The sequence below is a fragment of the Gorilla gorilla genome, chromosome X (genome assembly GCF_029281585.2).
Source record: "Gorilla gorilla gorilla isolate KB3781 chromosome X, NHGRI_mGorGor1-v2.1_pri, whole genome shotgun sequence".
In the NCBI taxonomy this organism is placed as follows: Eukaryota; Metazoa; Chordata; class Mammalia; order Primates; family Hominidae; genus Gorilla; species Gorilla gorilla.
The window spans coordinates 14,404,051-14,419,938 of NC_073247.2; the positions used below are offsets into that span (position 1 = coordinate 14,404,051).

Consider the following 15,888-nt stretch of genomic DNA (forward strand, 5'->3'; position numbering starts at 1 on the left):
AGACTGAGGTAGGAGGATCACCTGAGCCCAGGAGGTCAAGGCTACAGTGAGCTATGACTGCATCACCACACTCCAGCCCAGGCAACAGAGCAAGACCGTGTCTCTTAAAAAATTTTTTTAAAGAATAAAAGAAAGTTGGTGGGGATGTGAATTCTAGAACTTTCATCAAATATTTAGAACAGGTTGACATGGTACACAACCTTCTTACAAGAGCTTAGCAAGAGGACGGAGGCTCAGCATTTGAAGGAAGCTGAGTGAGACAGATTAACTAATAAACAAGTCAAGTCACCAGTTAAGAATTGGTCCAGGCATAGTTGCTCATGCCTATAATACCAGCACTTTGGGAGGCCAAGGCAGGAGGATCATGGGAGCTCAGGAGTTTAAGACCAGCCTGAGCACCATAGGAAGTCTTCATTTCTACAAATAATTAGCCCGGAATGGTGGCACAAACCTGTGGCCCCGCCTACTCGGGAGGCTGAGGCGGGAGGATCGCTTGAGCCTGGGAAGTGCAGTGGCGTGATCATAGCTCACTGCAGCCTCCACTTCCCAGGCTGAAGCGATCCTCCCTGTGTCCTCACATGGTCATCCCTCTGTGTCTGGCTGTGTCCTTTTATTTTCTTGAAGACAGGGTCTCGCTCTGGCCCAGCAAAGAGTGCAGTGGTGCGATCATAGCTCACTGCAGCCTTGACCTCCTGGGCTCAAGCGAGCCTCCTACCTCAGCCTCCTGAGTGGCTGGGACCACAGGCGTACACCACTACACCTAGCTAATATATATATGTTTTCTAGATACAGAGTCTCCTTATGTTGCCCAGGCTGGTCTCAAATTCCTGGCCTCAAGCAATCCTCCCGTCTCAGTCTCCCAAGTAGTCGGTTCTACCAGCACGCACCACCATGCCCAGGTAATTTTAAAACTTTTTGTGGCTGGGTGCGGTGGCTCATGCCTGTAATCCCAGCACTTTGGGAGGCCGAGGCAGGCGGATCACTTGAGGTCAGGAGTTAAAGACCAGCCTGGCCAACATGGTGAAACCCCGTCTCTGCTATATATACAAAAATTAACCAGGCGTGGTGGAGGGCACCTGTAGTCCCAAGTACTTGGGAGGCTGAGGCAGGAGAATCGCTTGAACCCGGGAGGCGGAGGTTGCAGTGAGCTGAGATTGTGCCACTGCACTCCAGCCTGGGTGACAGAGGGAGACTCCGTCTCAAAAAAAAAAAAAAAAAAAAAAAATCAAAAACTTTTTGTAGAGACAGTCTTGCTATGTTGCCCAGGCTGGTCTCGAACTCTTGGCCTCAATGTATCCTCTCGCCTGGGCCTCCCAAAGTGCTGGGATTACAGCACTTGGCTCCAGCTTGACCTTTGTTGGTAGAACTACTCAGAAAATATGACGATTTAGAAACTGGGTGGTGCCAAGTGAACCCCACCCAAACCTATCCCCGCACCAGTTCTCATCTACCTTTCTCTCGTGTTGGAGAACTAGCAAGGCAGGGGCTGCGGCTCGCGGGGGCTTGGCCTCCCTCACGCAGCTCAGCCTGTCAGAGCGCAAGGCACAGGGCTCTCGCGCTACGGCCGCCACCCGCCCCGAGGCCCGGTCCCCTCCCCTCACCGCCGCACCAGGGCAGCGCGGCCAAGAGCCGGGCCTTTCAGGGGCTGGGGCGGACGTGGCCAGAGATGCCCGAGGAGAAGCAAGAGACCATGGGTATGCGGCGGTCACGGGCTTCTCCGGCCCGGGAGACGGACGTTATGGCTGGCAGCGTCTCGATACCAAATGTTTCCAGACCATATGCTTGCCGCTTCCCGCACTTGGAAAGACCAATCGTTAGGCCCGAGGATGCAAGACCCACCCACTTTGCGGTGGAGGCAGCCAATCCAGTTGCTCGTTACTTCCAGTGTCGCAGGCGCCCTTTCGCAAGATCCTGTCCAATCGCTACCGGGAACGTCCTCCTAGTCCCGCCTCAGGGCCATCGCAGAGGCTGTCAATGCCGTCTGACCCCTTTACCCCATTGGCGTACTTCCTTCCGACGCCATGACATGCACAGCACCAGGCCGGGGCGGGCCAATGGCGGTGGCGGAAACGGTGGGCCATTGTGCGGGAACGTGTTATGCGGCTGACGTCCGCCGCAGCTGCCGCTGGGTCCTGGAGGCAGAAGCCGCCCTGAGAAGCGCACGATAGGCAGGGCGCGGTGGCTCACGCCTGTAATCCCAGCACTTTGGGAGGCTGAGGCGGGCGGATCACAAGGTCAGGAGATCGAGACCATCCTGGCTAACACGGTGAAACCCCGTCTCTACTAAAACTACAAAAAATTAGCCGGGCATGGTGGCGGGCGCCTATGGTCCCAGCTACTCGGGAGGTTGAGGCAGGAGAATGGCATGAACCCGGGAGGCAGAGCTTGCAGTGAGCCGAGATCGCGCCACTGCACTCCAGCCTGGGCGACACAGCAAGACTCCGTCTCCAAAAAAAAGAGAGAAGCGCACAATGGACCAAGGGCTCTTGCTGGAGAGGCGCCACCGGCGAACCCGCAGCCAGACACCCCTCAGTAGCGCCCGCATCGGGTGCCGCGGCTCTCGCCTAAGCCATGGGCGCGCCCGAGGGGCGGGCTCGCCTCCCATCGGCCCTCACAGCTCGGCTGGGCTCGGAGTCCGCTCCGCCGTTGCCTTCCCGCTGGGGCCGGGAAACGCAGCCGCGGAGCCGCGCAGCCCTCGCAGTCGGATGAGAGGCCCCACTGGCCTCAGGACGGTGGTCGGGGCGGCGGGCGGGGGCATTCGTGCAGCCTTGCGGCCTGCAGGCCCTCCCCGTCGGCAGAGCCGCGCCGCAGGCCTCGGGGTGGGCCTAGGGGCCAATAGGGGGCTCCGGGGCGGGCCTGGAGGCCTGAGGCCACCGGGGGTCCCCGGGCAGGTGCTGGGGGCTTGCGGAGCGGGGGCGCCGACCTCTATCCCACGAGAGGGGCGCCTTCGCGGTGCTGGTCGTAGTTATTCTCAGCGTCCCTATTATCCGATTTGAAATGAGAGTAGGCGGCTCTCGGGCTCCGAGCCGGAGGGGGCGGGCGAACTGGGAGCAATGTGTACATTCCATGCCTAGGACCCTGCCGCTGGGCAAATGGAGGCCCGTGTCCCTGCGGTCGCTGCCTGGGAGGGCGCACGAGGTTCCCCAGGCGAGGTGACCCACAGGAGGTTTTGTGACATTGGGCGGCCCAGGCCTGGGGGTGGTGTGTGCTAGTGGAGGAGGGCGGCCTCCTAGAGGAGCCGTCAGCCTTCCAGGGAAGGCACCTGGCCGGTCGGGGAGACTCCCCGGGGCTGCGGGGGAAGCTCCACCTCCTCGAGCGCCCCCCGGGGAGACCCAGGACGCAGGGGTAGCCCTGCGCGGAGTTCTTGGTGGCTCCAGGTGACGCTGTCATAGGACAAAGGGCCCCGGGTGCCGACCTCCTGTGGAGGGCCCTGCCCCGCTGCGGCTAAGGAGGTCGGCACCCGGGGCCCTTTGTCCTATGACAGCGTCACCTGGAACCACCAAGAACTGGAAGAGGCAGGAAGGAATCCCCCCTAGAGCCTCCAGGGGGAGTCCAGCCCTGCCCACAACTTGATCTCAGATTCCTGCTTTCCAATACTGGAAAAGAATAAACTTCTGTTACTTTCAGCAACCCAAATTGTGGTTATTTGCTTCAGCATCCATAGGAATTTAAAAACTAAGAGGTATGAATTTTATGTTGTTGCCAAAGGCTTTTTCTAGGACAAGTAGATATTTAACCTAGATAGTTGTAGCCTTTTCTCGTCTTCATTGGGATCGGAACTCAGTTGATGTCCTCCGTCGTCCTATCTCAATGTTGATTTTACTTTCTCTTTAATCCTGTTCTAAAGCAGTGACCCTTTTAGTATTGCTTAAGTAAATATCAATGTTTTTCTGGTCAGTGTGAGACCAGAAACCTTTTTACTTTGGGTCTGAGAAGGAGCAGTATTTTCCCTCCTCCTCGTCTTTTTAGAGATGGGGTCTCTCTGCTGCCCAGGCTACAGTGCAGTGGCATAATCCTAGCTCACTGCATCCTCAAACTCCTGGGCTCAAGTGATCTTCCGGCCTCAGCTTGCTGAAAAGCTGAAACCACAGGTGTGTGCCACTATGCCCTACATATATATATTTTAACTTATTTGTAGAAATGAGGTCTCACTATGTTGCCCAGGCTCGTCTCAGACCTCTGATCTCAAGTGTTCCTCCTCTTTGGCCTCCCAAAGCACTGGGATTACAGGTGTGAGCCACCATGCTTTGGCATGGTGGGGTATGCAGTAGGAGAGCAGGGGTGGTGGCAGTGTCTCCATATGTACTCTCACAAAAACTGGTGTGGGCGGATACTGGATGCCTACTTATTTAGGGGCATCTAAATTCCTGTGCTAAATTAGAAAACAGAGGCAGCTCTTGAAAGGAGTGATGGCACGAAGGAGAGATGCTTGGACCAACCAGCACACAGCCCTTATAAATAATTGATACCCTTGGTTTTAATGCCACGTCCTCTTCAACAGTTGTTGGTTGAAATGACACGTGATTCCAAGTGAGCTTTTCCAGATAAATTGCCCTGGAACTTCAGACTTTGTCGGGTGAGTCGATGTGGAATTTCAGAATGGGCTGGAATGTCTAAGATGGGCATGTCCGATATTCAGCTCAGTGTGGGGAAACCGGTGGTGGCCAGGGCTGGTTGCAAGCTGAGTTGTAGGGGTGACAGTTCACCTGAGAAACAAAAAAACATGCAAGTCCTGGTTCATGAGGAGTGATTTCACAAATAGTGACCATGGAAGTCAATGTTGAAAAACAAATAGATTCAGGGCATAAGGGTGCAGGTTTGTTACGTGGATATATTGCCTAGTGGTGGGGATTGGCCTTCTATCCCCCAAACAGTGAACATAATACCAGATAGGTAATTTTTCCACCCTCATCCCCTCCCACCTTCCCCCTTTTTAAGGTGTCCTGTGTCTGTTAATGTCATTCTATAGGTCCATGTGTACCCATTTTTTTTAACTCCCACTTATAAGCGAGGACATGTGGCATTTGATTTTCTGTGTGAGTTATTTCACTTAGGATATTGACCTGCAGCTCCATTTATGTTGCTGCAAAAGATATAGTTTCATTCTTTTTTATAGATGCATAGTATTCCTTGGTGTGTGTATACCACATTTTCTTCATCCAGTGAACACTCAGGTTCATTCCATGATTTTGCTATTGTGAATTGTGCTGTAATAAAAATATAAGTGTAGGTGTCTATTCTGATAATTTCTTTCCTTTGGGTAGATAACCATTACTGGAGTTGCTGGGTCAAAGGGTAGATCTATTTTTAGTTCTCTGAGAAATCTACATACTGTTTTCTATAGAGATTGTACAATTTTACATTCTCACCAACAGTGTATAAGCAAGCGTTCCCTTCTTTGCATTCTCGCCAAGAGGTCAACGTTTTTCTACGAGACAAAAATGTAGATTGGTAGATGATAGATAGATCAATGACAGGTAGATGGAATACATAGATGATAGATAATAATAGGTAGGTAGATGATAAATGGAATAGATAGATGGAATAAATGGATAGATAGAATATAGTAATAAAATGCATCTACCTGAAAATAGAGAAGAAAAAGATTGTGGGACTTTCCACTCTATAACCCTGGGGCAAAGAAAATAGCATTAATGAAAAAGCAAAGAATGGGAAAGTAAAATTTTTTAGTCAGAACCACCCTTCCAGCAGAAAAGAATAGTGCAAGCAAAATATTAAGCATTTCATATGCATTTGTGTAGGCTATGGGAACTATTACAAATGCTTTTTTTTCTTTTTCTCTTTTTTTTTTTTTGAGACAGAGTCTCACTCTGTCGCCCAGGCTGGAGTGCAGTGAAGTGATCTTGGCTCACTGCAACCTCCGCTTTCTGGGTTCAATCTCCCAAATAGCTGGGATTATAGTCTCCTGCCGCCATGCCCGGCTAACTTTTTTTTTCTTTTTAATAGAGATGGGGTTTCACCATGTTGTCCAGGCTGGTCTTGAACTCCTAACCTCAAGTGATCACCTGCCTCAACCTCCCAAAGTGCAGAGATTACAGGCGTGAGCCGCCGTGCCCGGACTCAATACATTTTTAATATACACAGAGCTTTGCCACATTTTGGAGGGTTGCCTAGTATTGGAATTTCTGGATTTTTATTTTTTATATTTGTGTTTCTCCCTTTTAGTTTGATGTAATGCAACTCGGTAGATTTTCTTATTGAAATAAAATCTCAGGCTCTCTCCATTGCATAGGCTGAAGCAGGTATGACGTAGGACACTGGCTGGATTCAGACCCTTGAAGGAGGCCGGGCGCGGTGGCTCATGCCTGTAATCCCAGCACTTTAGGAGGCTGAGGCAGGCAGATCACTTGAGGTCAGGAGTTTGAGACCAGCCTGGCCAACATGGTGAAACCCCGTCTCTACCAAAAAAACGAAAAACAAAAATTAACCGACTGTGGTGGTGCGTGCCTGTAGTCCCAGCTACTTGGAAGGCTGAGGTAGGAGAATTGCTTGAACCCAATAGGTCGTGGTGGCAGTGAGCCAAAATCGCACCACCGCACTCCAGCCTGGGCGACAGAGTGAGACTGTCTCAAAAAACAAAAACAAAACAAAAGCAGACCCTTGAAGGGTGAGCATTTTGCCGTGTTTCATTTGGCAGCTGGCTGTTCTGCTTCCTCCTAACATCTCAAAGGACACTGGATGGCCTGAGCTCCTGGGTACCCTGAGCTGCCCAGTTAGCATTCCCTGGGTGGTGAGAAAAATGCAAATTGTCTCTGCCCTGGAGCTTAAAGATTTCTCTCTGTAGGACCTCAGGAGGTCTTTTATCAAACTCTGTATTTGCAAGGCGGGAGGATTGCTTGAGCCCAGGAGTTCGAGACTAGCCTGGGCAACCTAGTGAGACTCTGTTTCTACAAAAATCAGCCTGGCAGGGTGGCACACACCTGTAGTCCCAGCTACTAGGGAGGCTGAGGAGGTAGGATCACTTGAGTCCAGGAGTTTGAGGTTGCTGTGAGCTGTGATTGCACCAGATTGCTACATGGGGATGAGAGGAAATAGAGGGTGAACAGATCTCCTGCTACCGCACATGCCACTTTTGAATTCCCAGCTGGTGTTTGAAGGCTGTGCAAGGTGTTGGATTGCAGGATGATGGAGACCCAGATCATTGTGAATCCATGACCGTGTGGCCGTTTGCATCGACTCAGCCTTACTGCAGATACTAACCTTCATTACCCTCTCCAGCTATGCACTGGTTTTCTGCATACCACTTGGAATTTATGTTGGCTCTGAGTCATCCGACTCTCACATGAGAAAGAACCAAATAATGATGTGTTATTTTAAACGAATGTGTCTGCATATGGCTTCTTATCTGCCAAGTGTTGCACCTTAGGCATTTATATTGAGAGTTTCAAGATCGTGCCACTGCCCTCCAGCCTGGGTGACAGAGCAATACCTTGTCCCAAAAAAACAAAAACAAAAACAAAAAAAAACAAGATAGGAGCAGACATTTCCAAACAGCTAAAATGTCCTCAAAGGGAGTTACTGATGTATTAGTCTGTTCTCAATGCTGCTAATAAACACATACCTAATACTGGGTAATTTATAAAGGAAAGAGGTTGAATGGATCCACAGTTCCACATGGCTGGGGAGGCCTCACAATCACGGCAGAAGGCAAAGGGGGAGCAAAGTCACGTCTTACATGGTGGTAGGCAGGAGAATATGTGCAGGGGAACTGCCCTTTATAGAACCATCTTCTGAGACTCATTCACTTATCACAAGAACAGCATGGGGAAAACCCACCCCCATAATTCAATTAGCTCCCACCAGTTCCCTTCCACCACATGTGAGGATTATTACAATTCAAGGTGAGATCTGGGTGGAGACACAGAGCCAAACCATATCAATTGATAATTAGCAGATTAAAGGGAAAAGGGCAAATCTGTTGACTAAGACGGCCTTCACGTTTCCCTCAGCTTGACTGAGTGTTACACAGTTTTCCTCCCGACCTCCTTGTCTATTTTTTAGTTTTAATTTTTTTGATACATAATTGATGCACATATGTTGGGGGTACATGTGATTACTCAATACACTCACAATTTGTAAAGATCACATCATTGTGATCAAGATATTCATCACCCTACATATTTGCCTTTTCGTTAAGCTAGAAACATTTAAATTCTTATCTTTAGCTATTTTGAAATATACAATAGATTACTGTAAACTACAGTCACCCTGCTGATTTACTGAACAGTGAGTGGGTCTTATTTCTTTTATCAAACTCTGTATTTGCAAGGCGGGAGGATTGCTTGAGCCCAGGAGTTCGAGGCTAGCCTGGGCAATCTAGTGAGACCCTGTCTCTACAAAAAATACAAAAATCGGCCTGGCATGGTGGCACGCACCTGTAGTCCCAGCTACTGGGGAGGCTGAGGTGGTAGGATCACTTGAGCTCAGGAGTTCCAGGTTACTCTGAGGTACCATTGTATCACTGTACTCCAGTCTGGGCAACAGAGCAGAATTCTGTCTCCAAAAAAACAAAAACCCCTACTTATTTGTACCCATTAATCAAACTATTTTTATGTCCCTTCCCAGCCTCTGGTAGCTACCAATCTACTCTCTATCTCCATGAGATCCAGGTTTTAAGCTCCCACATGTGAGTGAGAACATGCAGTATTTTTCTTCTGTGCCTGGCTTATTTCACTTAACATAATGACCTCCAGTTCCATCCATCAGGCCTCCTTTTTTCACAGAGGATTTATTTTAGGAAACTTGCAATTGTGAGTTCTTTCTCTACCTCTTTGAGAGGCAAATCTTCTCCCAAATTTTCTTCTAGCCTCTTCCTAGTTTTGCAACCCAGGAATGCCTTTCTCAAGACTTCAGAGCCATCCCTTTAAAATGCAATTATTGAAGGAGATGATACATCTGTGTCTCCGTTTTTGTAGAAGGGCAGATTCCTAGTTTTGAAAAATTCCAATGAGCCAACGCAGATAGCTTTACAGCATTTCCTAACCTCTTTCTGATGTCTTCAGTTCCTTCTCAGCATCTCACCCCGGCACTTAAAAACTCTCCAGCCTTTTGTTTCAACAAAGTTAAGCTCCTCTCTTCCGTATCGCAGTAGTCCTGACTGAGTCCTTCCTTGAAGGTTTAACTTGTCTGGTGCAATTTTTTCTTTGACAATGTCCAGATCAAATGATCCCATAAAAACATCGAGTGTGATTTTAGCCTGAGAAGGGGGAGGGTGAGAAGACAGATTGGGAGGCAGCTGTGTAGGCAGGGGACTTGGCCACTCCCTAAACCTCTCCCAGTCTCATCTGTAAATGGAGTGTATAGGCGGCAGTGCTTCTCCCCCAAGGCTGGGGCGATGGAATCAGTTAGACTATTGAGGGCATCTGCGTCAGGGTTAGTCCTCAGGGTATGGTGGCCAATGGGTTTCTTTTGGTTGACTGTTGACAATGCGTTTGTTGAATGGCAGCCTGCACTAGGCAACGCTGAAGCCACAGAAGACACCGTAGTGGGAAAACCAGCATGAGCCGCTGCCCCCAAGGAACCTCGAAGCCCAGGCAGAGGACCAGCCATCCCAGCCCGCAGGTAAAGTGTGTCACCTGTCAGGTGGGCTTGGGGTGAGCGGGTGGGGGAAGTGTGTATGCAAAGGGGCTGTGAGTGTGTATGTGTGTGAGCACGAGTGTGATGGCTAGTGTGACTGCATGTGAGGGAGTGTGAACAAGCGTGCGAGGGTGTGTGTGCAAGTGCGTATGCATATGAGAATATGTGTCTGTGGATGAGTGCATTTGAAAGCCTGTGTGTGTGTGTGTGTGGTCATGAGGGCAAGTTAGTGACTGAATGCGCAGGATGTATGAGTGTGTATGGAACACTGTGTGTGGCAAGTGTGTAGGTGTGTGAGGACAGGCAGAAGTGTGTCCGTGTTGTGATGATGGAAATATGAATGAGCGTATGAGTGTGCAAAAAGGTATGGAGTGAATGTGCATGGAAGTGTGTGTGTAAACTATGAAGGCATGTAGTATGTCAGTATGTGAGTGTGCAGTGCATGTGTGTGGGAGGGTGAGCGTGTGAGTGTGACTGCTTGTGGGTGTGTTTATGAGTGTGTGCCAGTGGGTATGAGTGTGAGAGCATGTAAAAGTGTGTGTGTAGTGTGACAGTGTGTGTGTACTGTGACATTGTGTGGCTGCGTGTCAGTGTTTATGAATGACAGCATGTGAAAGTATGCATGTGTATGTGGGTGCATACATGTAAGTGTATGAGTGTGCGTGTGATGGTGTAAGTGTAGGGTTGTGATGCACGAGTGTGAGTGTGGCTGTGTTTTTCAGTATATGACTGTGTATGTGTATTGGGTGTGGACCTGAGTGTGCTAGTGTGCAAGGGCAAGTGTAAAGGGCATGAGAATGCAAGTGTGTGTACATGAATGAGTGGGAGTGTGTACATGAATGAGTGGGAGTGTGTGCATGGGAGTGAGTGCATGTGCCTGTGTGAGTGCACTCTCAAAAACGTGGAAGGGTGCAAGCCTCCCCCACTAACTCCTGTCCCCTGCTGAAATCATCTTTCCCACCTCCTTCCCTGCCATCCCTACGGTGTAACCCATAAGAGTGCTGGGTTTCCTTCCCGGCACTCTGCCCTCTCCCCATTTCAGGCATCCCTGCACACACGTTCTGTACAAGAAGGAGGTACCTCTTCTCTGCATCCGTAGGTTCTGCACTCCAGGGGTAGCTCCCCACAGCTGGTCCACAGACCATCACCCACCCCCCAATTGCCACCCAGAGGGATGAGAGGGCTTACAACAGTGGGGACAGCTGGTGCTAGCCCCTAACCCTACTAAACTTCCATAGAGACCCTTACAGGGCTTTTCCATTGGGAAAAGTTGGGGAAAACCCAGGAACATTCAGAAGTGCAGTGACACCATGTCTTGGATGGCTTAGGAGGGATGCCGTTTATCCCGGGAGACAGGATTGAGTGCTAGAAGGCTGGGCAGGGGGCTGTTTGAATAGCTGAGGTGAGAAAGTGGGGGAAAAAGTGACATAGTAGATAAAATACAAGGTAAAATAAAGTATAGCCATCTGAAGAAACAATGTTGGACTATATTGGGCAGATTTAAAGATTATGTGTGGGCAGTCATGTTATCTACCATGCCTCCCACTTTAAATTCATGTTTTCTTAGAATGTTATTATTCTAACATATATTTAACTATTTCAAAGCATAGAATTCGGTGGCATTTAGTACACAGCATGCATAATATTGTACAACCATCATCTCCATCTCCCTGAACATTTTTATCACCCTCAAAAAAGAATATCACCCCCATATTCATCAAGCAAAAGTTAATTTTAATTATTAAAAAAAAAGGCATCAGAATTTTGAGCCCTAGTCCACACTTTTTGTTTTGTTTGTTTTTTGTTTTTTATTTTTTGAGACAGAGTGTCGCTCTCTCATCCAGGCTGGGGTGCAGTGGCGTGATCTCGGCTCCCTCCAACCTCCGCCTCCCGGGTTCAAGTGATTCTCGTGCCTCAGCCTCCTGAGTAGCTGGGACTACAGGCGCCCGCCAACATCCCGGCTAATTTTTGTATTTTCAGTAGATACGGGGTTTTACCATGTTGGCCAGGCTGTTCTTGAACTCCTGACCTGAAGGGACCCACCCGCCTCGGCCTCCCAAAGTGCTAAGATTACAGGCATGAGCCACCACGCCCGGCCCACACTTATTTTTGAAAAGCAATTCTTGATTTCATTTATTTTAAAAGGATCCTCTCTCTTCCCTCTGTTATGGTGATTTTTTTGTGTGGCTTAAATAGTAAATTGAACCCACTAGATGGCACCAAACACTAGCATTTAAAAAAAAAAAAACCAACAACTCAGAAATCAATGATTTTTGACACAATCTACTGTTCTTTCTTAGACCTTCATGTGAGGTCTAGCTGAGGGGTGAAAATGCATGAATGGCAATGTTTTTGCAATGGAAGGAGCTATCTGGTGCAGAGAACCCAACTATGTAATTATTATTGCATCATAGGTCAACCAGGTGTGCTTAGAATGTGAGAAAAATACAATTTCCCCTTCATTTCCAGGTGAGGTCAACCAAAGGTGAGTGAAACTGGCTTAGTCACCTGCTTGGGGCACTTCCAAGGTAAATGCTGCAGGCTCCCAGAGGAGAAAATCAAATGCACAGGGATAATGAGACTGTGCAAATTTTTAAAAAATTTCATAATCCCAGTGGAATAGCTTATTTATTTATTTTTACAATGGAGGTATTTACCTGTCTGAGCTATTATGAATAAAAATGCATGGTATCAGTGGACACGTCTTTGTCTATAGGCTATTTCTATTTTTTTTTTTTCTTGGTTACATGTTTAGGTTCATATGCTGCACTGTTTTTCAAAAGTTGTCGTTTCACTTTGCACCTGAGAATGTAGGAGGGTTGTAGTTGCTTTATATTTAGTGCTTGTTATTGTCAAGCTTGAAAATGTTATTTATGCTCGTGGTCATGTAGGGATATCTCATTGTGTCTTTAATTTGCAGTGCTCTGATCACTAATAATGATGGTATCTTTGTTTATATACCTATTGGCTCCGTGTGTGTGAGAGTGTGTGTGTGTGTATTATTTTTCTGTGAAGTATTTGTTCATATATTTTGTCAGTAGTCTGTTGAGTTGCTTGTCTTTTGTAATTGAGTTGTTTATATATTCTGAATATATAATAAATATATTTTATGTAATGTTTTTTCCCAGTATGCAGCTTATCTTTTCTTTTATTAATGATGTTGTTTAAAGATAATTTTGAATTTTGATAAAGTCCACTTCATCCATTTTTAAAAATATTATGATTCATGCTTTTTGTGTCCTATCTAAACAACCTTTTCTTTTCTTTTCTTTTCTTTTTTTTTTTTGCAACCTCCACCTCCTGGGTTCAAGCAATTCTCCTGCCTCAGCCTCCCAAGGAGCTGGGATTACAGGTGCATGCCACCAAGCCAGGCTTTTTTTTTTTTTTTTTTTTTGCATTTTTTTGTAGAGATGGGGTTTCATCATTGTTGGCCAGGCTGTTCTCAAACTCCTGACCTCAAGTAATCTGCCTGCCTCGGCCTCCCAGATTGCTGGGATTACAAGCATGAGCCACCATGCCCAGCCCTAAAAAATCTTTTCTATACCAAGTTCAAGAAGAGTTGTTCATGTGTTTTCACCTAGATGCTTAATAGTTCAGCTTTTTCATTTACGTCTATGATACATTTTGATAAAACCTTCTAAATAGTGTGGAAAAAGGGTTTTTTTTTAAATTCCTAAAAGAATACTCAGTTATTCTTACACCATTTCTTGAAAAGCTTATTATTTCCACATTGAGTCAATTGACCATGGATGTGTGGTCAAATGTGTGGTCAAAACAATCTTATATCATTGTTTTCCCTGTCTGTCCTACTGCCTGTGACACATGACATTGATACTGTTGCCTTCTAGTAAATCTTGAACTTAAGAAGCATATGTGCTCTAATTTTGTTGTTCTTTATCTAAATTACTTTGCTATTCTAGGTCCTTGGCATTTGCAGGTAAATTTTGGAGTTAGCTTGTCAATATAAAAAAAATCCTAATGAAACATTGATTGGCATTTCATTGAATCAGTAGATCAAGTAAGAGGAAATTATCAGCTTAACAATGCCAATACTTTCAAATAATAGAAATGATATATCTCTCTATGTATTGGTCTTCATAAATTTCTCTCATCAACATATATATTTAAAAACTTTCAGTGTTCAGGTGTTGCATAAATTTGCTAAATCTGTCTCTCAGTACTACTTGCTATTGTAAATGACATTTAAAATAATTTGTTTTCCAACTTTTTGTTACTGGTATAATTTAATTTTTTTTTTTTTGAGATGGAGTCTTGCTCTGTTGCCCAGGCTGGAGTGCAGTGGCGCAATCTCGGCTCACTGCAAGCTCTGCTTCCCGGGTTCACGCCATTCTCCTGCCTCAGCATCCTGAGTAGCTGGGACTACAGGTGCCCACCACCATGCCCGGCTAATTATTTTGTATTTTCAGTAGAGATGGGGTTTCACCGTGTTAGCCAGGATGGTCTTGATCTCCTGACCTCATTATCTGCCCACCTTGGCCTCCCAAAGTGCTGGAATTACAGGCTTGAGCCATCGAGCCCAGCCTAATTTAATTTTTAAAATAAGCCATGTATTCTGTGACCTTCTAAATCCATTTATTATTCTGGTAGCTTTTCTGCAGATGCTAGAGAATTTTCTACATGCAAGATCATGTCATTATGAATAAAAACTATTTTACTTCATTCCAATGTATGCCTTTCCTTCCCTCCCTCCCTCCCTCCGTCCCTTCCTCTCTCCTTTCTTTCTTTCTTTCCTTCCTTCCTTCCTTCTTCCTTCTTTCCTTCCTTCCTTCCTTCCACTGAATAGGATTCCCAGTACTATCTTTAACCTTTTTGTTTTGCCCAAAAAGCTAGGCAGCTGCACCCTGCATTCGTGTTTCATCCTTGGTTTGCCTCAGTCATGAGGTGCTTCCTACAAATATGGCTGTCTCTGTGATTTCTCATTCAACACAATTTTCTCTAAATGTTGAATTTAGACTGGTTGCAGAGGAGCTCTTACCATGAGTGTATAGCACACTTTCCTCATTATTGCCAACAAGAAATATTTGTCTTGGACTTCTGGTTTCTCCTTCCATGGAGAACTAATTTTTCCTGGATATTAGAATTTGCAGCCAGGGTTATTTTCTCTGTCTCTTTCCACAGCCTTGTGTGGCTTCTACTGCTTGTGATTCTGAATCTCTTCTATCTCTTATTCTCATAAAGAGGAAGGCAGTGTTTCTGTTTTTCACCTTTATTGTGTTTTTTGAAATGATTTCCAAGTAGAGGAGAGTTCAAGATGGACTTTATTACACCATTTCTAACCAGAAATATTTCTCTTAAATAAGCATTTTAGTAACAAGGTCTTGAGTCAGCTAGGAATAGTGGGTGAAGATGTAAAAATACTTACACTGTTTCCATTTAGCAATGGGGCTGACTTGGTGACATAAGAGGATTTCTTGATAAAGAAGAAGAAAATCAGAAAGGTTATATTTGTGAATTTCATATGTTAACCAGCTCTTTGTAACTTTTAGTAATGTATGTTAATGTTTAAGCATAAAATATAGCTATTTTAAGGATCAGGAATTTTGGAACTAGCTTTCTTCCTGAATTGTAGTAAAAATCAACTATTTATGGAATGGGAAACTTTGTCTAAATCAAAAAAGAAAAAAAAAGAAAAATCAGCAATTTAAAACTAAAATAGTATTATTTTTGCCTCTTTTCAGTGATTTCTGGTCTCTTTTCGTAACTTTAAAAAATTGGACTGTCACATCTGTGCTATTATATAATGCTGGTCGATTCTTTGAATAGTTTTTAGGATCAAATTGAGAACTTACATTTTATGGAAAGTCTATTCCAAACTCTTCGTAAGTGCAAAAGCAATGGAGAATAGAAATCATCATAACAGGACATTAAAATTATATTAATTTTCTGTTAAGTACTGAGTTTATGTTCTGTCTATGTTGAAATAATATTTCTAAAATGAAAAATAAATAGTTTCAGGCCATTTTTGTTTGCATTAAGCATGAGAACCTACTCTGTCTTACACATTTTGAGGGAAAAAATTGCTTCCGCTGGCAAGCATTAGAAATGTGAACATTAAATTATTTATATTCAGTGGGGGTACAGTTGAATAATGCACATTATATGGGATCATTTAAAAGTAAATGGAAAACATTATCTGAATCCAAATATACAAATATATGCAAGTGGCATGCTATTGTGGTTCGGTTAAATAAACGCCCTTAGGAATTTTAAGAAAACGTGGGTTGCCAAATCAATTTGTGTTTGAACATTGAAAAGAACATAATAAGACCT

The 15,888-nt window shown here is 45.7% G+C and overlaps 2 long non-coding RNA genes across 2 annotated transcripts in view; one reads left to right on the plus strand and one right to left on the minus strand.

Annotated features, from left to right (window-relative positions):
- Positions 1-4,452: 4,452 nt before the first annotated feature.
- Positions 4,453-5,775, minus strand: LOC115932367 (uncharacterized). Its single transcript, XR_004068654.2, has 3 exons — positions 5,585-5,775; positions 5,370-5,428; positions 4,453-4,706 (listed from the first exon to the last, which is right to left on the minus strand). It is a non-coding gene; the product is annotated as an uncharacterized lncRNA (long non-coding RNA).
- Positions 5,776-5,833: 58 nt separating this feature from the next.
- Positions 5,834-15,888, plus strand: part of LOC134757931 (uncharacterized) — a 42,632-nt gene continuing 32,577 nt past the window's right edge. The window contains exon 1 of the long non-coding RNA XR_010132582.1: positions 5,834-9,582. This is a non-coding gene — a long non-coding RNA (uncharacterized lncRNA). The remainder of the gene's footprint in view (positions 9,583-15,888) is intronic.